This window comes from Dioscorea cayenensis, chromosome 14 (genome assembly GCF_009730915.1).
Source record: "Dioscorea cayenensis subsp. rotundata cultivar TDr96_F1 chromosome 14, TDr96_F1_v2_PseudoChromosome.rev07_lg8_w22 25.fasta, whole genome shotgun sequence".
Classification (NCBI taxonomy): Eukaryota; Viridiplantae; Streptophyta; class Magnoliopsida; order Dioscoreales; family Dioscoreaceae; genus Dioscorea; species Dioscorea cayenensis.
In genome coordinates, this window is record NC_052484.1 from 14160295 (window position 1) to 14166294 (window position 6000).

Here is a 6000-nt window from a genome sequence, read left to right on the forward strand (position 1 = left end):
CGCTTTTTCTTTTCTAATGTTGCCTTGAGTTGAAACTTGAAGCTACATTTCTATATTGCAACCAATCATATATAATATACAACACTCATTAATTATCCGGATGATTGATAATACTTACATTCTTAAAAAGGGCAAGCCATGGTAGTCTTGGAATAGAGCTAGTTCTTTAAACATAAGCACACGATCTTTTTCAAAGTCATTGCTTCTTGATGACTTTCAAGCCATGTCTCAATAAGGTCAAATGAGAGTCTGAAAACATTATAAACATAAAAAATAAGAATATATATATATATATATACATATAACCCAAAGAGATATATATTAGAACAAACGTATAACTATATATATATATACCTGATTTCCTGCAAGACTCGCAAGCAAAATGACTATGGTACTGATTAAAACTATGCATCATCGAAGGGTCACATTGTTCCTCATGTTAGATAAAGATTTCTGTTGTTATTATGTGGAGAAGATCATAACACTTGTTATTAAAATCAATATATTAATTTTCTATGATGTGCTTTTGTTACATAAGTTAAAATGTTTTTCAGCTGTCTTTATTGTCATGCTTGTACCTACTGCTTTCCTAGAATAGATACTAAAGTTACATGTTCGTTATTATTCACTATTGTTTTTTTAAAATTCTTTAAAGTGATTTCTGGCCGGATATTAAGTATTAAAATATAGCTGTCAGAAAAACATAGAGAATACTCTTTATATGGCTGCATCATAGCTCAAGTTGTATATTATTTTATATGAGTACACTTTAGCCATCTTAAAACTAGTTAAATAGTTTCCCTTATCTCCTTCTCCTTAAACATACTTCAAGACTAAACTTATTGTTTTAGATGACAAATGTGAAGCTCTTTCTTAAGATTCTTATACCATTTTTCACCACCCTTTAAGTTCATAGATCTTGATGGTCTTTCTTTTTTATTCATTTAAGGTAAATCTAATGATAATTTATATAATCTAATGAGGAAGAAAGGCTTCTAGTTTTTAGCTAATGAGTTGTTGTTTGTTATGCTTGTATCTCCTCTCACTTAGATTCTTCTGATCTTTTAAATAGTTGTTGTTTCTTATGAATTGAATTTATATCAATTATTAACTACTACCTTGAGCTTTCTTAGCCTCCTAGCTTGCACCAATGTTTCTTTCAAAAGCAAAACTTCAATTCTTTGCCTTTTGAAAGGTTAGCATTATCAAGAAATCTTTTCAGATAGAATCAAGCAAATTTTATTTAATCTATAAACTTACAAAACAAAAAAAGGAATGGAATTTTAGAGCTTGTTCACCTCACTCCTAAATCTTTGCATATTTATAGGTGTTGCTGTCGGTGCGGGCTTGCAGGGTGTGGTTGCTTATGTTCATATAACTTGCTACTATTTGATCGGAATTCCCCTTGGATGTTTGCTTGGTTATGTATTGGGTTTCCATATTAAGGTAACTTTTATAAGCATGTTGTTGTTGTTTGCTTGTATTTTTGGATAAGGATGAACAATAATTTATATGTGCTTGTTTTGAAATGGTACTTTTGGCTCTGTATTTATTGTTACACTTGTGACCTTGGACAATTGTTTTTTATCGGTCCTTGTTTCACCCATCCAGTACTAGGCATTAGTTTATTTTTCTCTTATGGGCATAAGTTTATTTCTTTCTTAAGTGAAAAGTAAAAAATTTGATTTTCTTCTCAAGGTTGAGGGTTCTTGAAAAAAAATATGTTTATTAAAATAATAGTATAGCTGATTTGGTTTTTGTTTTTGTTTTTAAATTTTTTTTATCTTAAGATTGAAATTCAATAGTCCTTTTATTTTCATTTTTTTATTATCATAATATTTATTAATGCTTAGGTAATACTATTTATCATAATTTTTATTACTAAACTAATATATACAATAATTTTAGTTGTTTATTTTCCATGGTAAATATTTTGAATGTTTATTAGTGATTATTAAATAGAAGGAAATTTATTTTGGGTGTTTTGGTTTGGAATCTCGGATAAAAATTGATAGACAAAGCAAAGCGAAAAAGATATGGCGTTTAAAAAGTTCCACAATTACGTACAATGCCGCTTGGTCTTCTTTAGCTTAGGATTGTTTATGGGCATGCTATTAAATGGACAAATAGAATAACCGAATCTATATTGTTTATGTAGAAATAAACTTCGCTCACTTAATTTTATTGCTATTATTTTCTTACATGGATCATTCATCTATTTTTAATAGGTTTATGATTACTTTGTTCATTTAATCTTGGTGATCCCTAATAAAGGTTGCTAATCAGCGTGACTTCAACAAACAAAGAGAAATCTTACGCACCAAGTTGACTTTTTGGTATGCTTTTGATGTTTTATTTCTCATTTTGTGTTGATTGTTAGTGTTATCTATCGAGGAATATAATTATTAGAGTTGATCATGTTATGCACGTAGATGATTTGTAAAAACATCTTTATTCCTTTTTGCTTGTTTTTGATTAATGCATGTTAATTGTAGATGTTGATGTAGTCATTTTGATTACTAAATGCATGAATAAATATGAACAGTAAATGTGTATGGTGAGATTCATTTTGACATGTAAGCTCTTTAGATTACTACATGATAAAAATAAATAAACAAAATGATCTCTTATTATATTTAATATTTATTCATGCATGTATATATTGTCTACTGTTTTACATGCTTTTAAAATTATTTATGAACATATGTATTAATATACATAGTATGGGAATTAACAAATGGTGCCTAATACTTAATTAAAAATAGTGGTTGTAGGACAAAAATGTTGTCAAGACAGTGGATGTATAATCAAAATCTACCTGGCCAAAAAGGATTAATTGATGAATTTATTACCGGGGTGGATGAATTTATCCAGTTCGCAATTAATCAAGATGACTCATATAAGAATGAAGAAAATATTAGGTGTCCTTGTTTTAAGTGCAAAGATCCGGTGACAACTCTGCATGAATACCAAATACTGTGATGGATTTGGGAATGCCTCCTTGTATACATCCAAGCATTCAACCAACAACAACAATGACTCCCTCATCACCAATAACGCAACCTTCACGCTATACCGATGCGCGGCCTCCCCATTCCACATGGAGACTTACGCCCATGCATCCGAGGACTACTCCCGATAATGGAAGTGTGCAATGAGTCCCCGGATGCATGGGCGAAGTCTCCATGTGGAATTGGGGAGGCTGCGCCATGCTGTAGCTGGCTGAAGGCGTATTGATGATGAGGAGTCATGTGATGTTGGTTGAATGCTTGGATGTATACAAGGTATTCCCAAATCCGTCACAGTATTTGGTATTCATGCAGAGTTGTCACCGGATCTTTGATGAATATTCGGGGTGGATTGACCCCAGCCTGATGTGGAACGGCCATCATGACACGATTTCGATTGACCACCAGATCGACATCTAGACTGACCCCGTCCTAAGAGATAAGTATAAACAAAAATATAAATGTACATATATATATATATATACGTGAATGATATCAAGGCATTGCTATTGGTGGATAAATTCAATGTAATTCAAACAAATTGTTATTTTACCAAGTTTCAAATTCATTCAATTCTAATTTAGCACAATGGTAGAAATCCAAGACTCTTCATTTTATATCGATGCCATCTTACTTAAGGGAAAATAAATTTATTTATTGACATAATCATTGTGTTAACAACATAAATTTGAAATCAATTTTTTTAGAAAAAGTAAGATTAAAAACAAATGAAAAATTCATGCCCAATGTTGTCCTAGAATCTTGATAACGATCCATCATGCTTCAAGTGAAATAATCATCCCACCTACATTGAAACACAAATTAGAACATAAATGGTAAAACTACTTATCCCATTAAAAATCATGAATGAGATTCTCATGCCGAGATTACATAGCAAGTTTTTTTATTCAAAAATAAAAATAAAAACCACCGACTTGATAAAAAAATAAGAGGTTCATATTAAAAGGAAATACAAAAGAAGAGTTGGTCAAAAATAGTGCGTAGTTTGTTAAAAGTCATGTTCATCATCATCATCATCATCATCATCATTACCATCACCATCACCATCATCATCGTCATCAATTTAAAGTAATGTTGAAAGAACTATAGTTATATTTTATAGTCATATGTCCACATCAATCACATATTCATCAAGCATGTACACTTACACCTCTTCCACTCTTTAATTTTTATCTTATTATTATTATTATTATTATTATTATTATTATTATTATTATTATTATTATTGTATTATCAAGCAATAACTCTATAACTTCTCTTTCCCTCTCATTAGAAAAATATATAGGTTTTTGTCACTGTCACTATTGTTATAATAATTATCATTAAATATTATTAAGGGGAGGCAAATGTGACTTTGCAATTGGGTTTTGCTTTGATGTCGCGGCCTCCACATCTTTTTGATTATCATTGTCTTATTATTTAGGTAGTGTAATCATACATTATATTGTTATATTATATGATAACCATTCAAGCATCTCTTCCACCTCAAACAAGCATAGATGTACAATGTCCACATCAAACAACATTCGTCCTTCTGGAACCCGGCCTTGCTTTTGATCAAAGCTTTCAAAATACCTAGGTTCAAAGGTCTTAAGAGATTTCATTGTTCCTCGGTCAACACATTGAAGCTAGAATCATCTCCTTGGTCGGAGATCCCACATGTTTAGGCTCTCCAGGGCAAAGTACCTCGGCAGAATTCATCCACAGATAACTAATTTTTTTTTGTGTGTGTATTTACCATGAAAAAATCATTTCATAAAAGATATAAGATTAGGGAGAAGGTGAGATCAAGAAAGGTATTATTTTTCTTGATTTTTTGATTAAAAGTTTGTGGCTTTTTTCACAAGGGGTATGAGATTAGAGAGAAGAGCTCAAGAAAGGTACCACTTTCTTTCAATTCTTTTGATTTATTTGTTTTATTTTTTCCCATTAAATTTTGTTTGTTCTATTTCTGTTGACAAGTATTAGATTAGAGAGAAGAAGAGCTTAAATATCAATTATCTTTTTTTATTTTCATTTAAATATATTTTCTTGAATTTTAAGTCAAGCTTAGAGTTTCTTGGTTTTCGGTTTTTGTTTTAGAAGCAGAGGAGAAGAATATTGAAAGGTATGTGTGGAGAGGGATTCATAACTGTTTTTGTTTTTTGATTGGAAATTAATTTGTAGTAATTCTTTGTTTAATTTGTTCAAAAGAAAAAAATGCAACTTTTGGTTTTTTTTAGTTTAGTATTTTGTCGAATATTATTGCAATGTTTCAATTCTCTCTTTTAATGCAAGTCTAGAATTTTCAACTTGCAATAAAACATTTCTTGCACATCTTCTGTTTTTGTTACTTAAATAAATAATAAAATCACAATTATATCAAAATTTGAAATTTATCTTATTATTCCTTCAATGAGACTCATTTGGATCATAAGTTACCTTATTATCATAATAGATAAGTGTATAAATATTAATATAAGTTACCGATAATGGATACCTACAAAATATAGTAACATATTATAGATATTCAATAAATTCATAACCTAACACATGATCTATGATTTGGGTGGATGTAAGTGGAGAAAAGGTGTTTATTTGTCTCACTTGAAAAAATATTTATGCAAAATAACAGTTTTTATTTTTTCCCATGGTGAGGACAGTTATTATACAAAATTAATGCTTATAATAGTTGTTTTATTTATTCATATATTTAAAGTAGTTGTATAATCTGATTGGAGAGGGTTTCAAAGAAGATTTTTTTACTTTTTTAAAGAATTTTTTATATTGCATTTATGGGTTTGTTTTGTTTGTATTAAATGTGATATTAATTGTGGGAGATTTTTAAATTACATATATTTGTTTGCATTAAATGTTTCATTAGATATTTCAAACTAATTATAATTATTAAAAATATATTTTTATTTTTTTTTGGATAAAATATACCAACAGTTTGTTTATTATTTGAAGAATAATTATTGAAATCAATCCA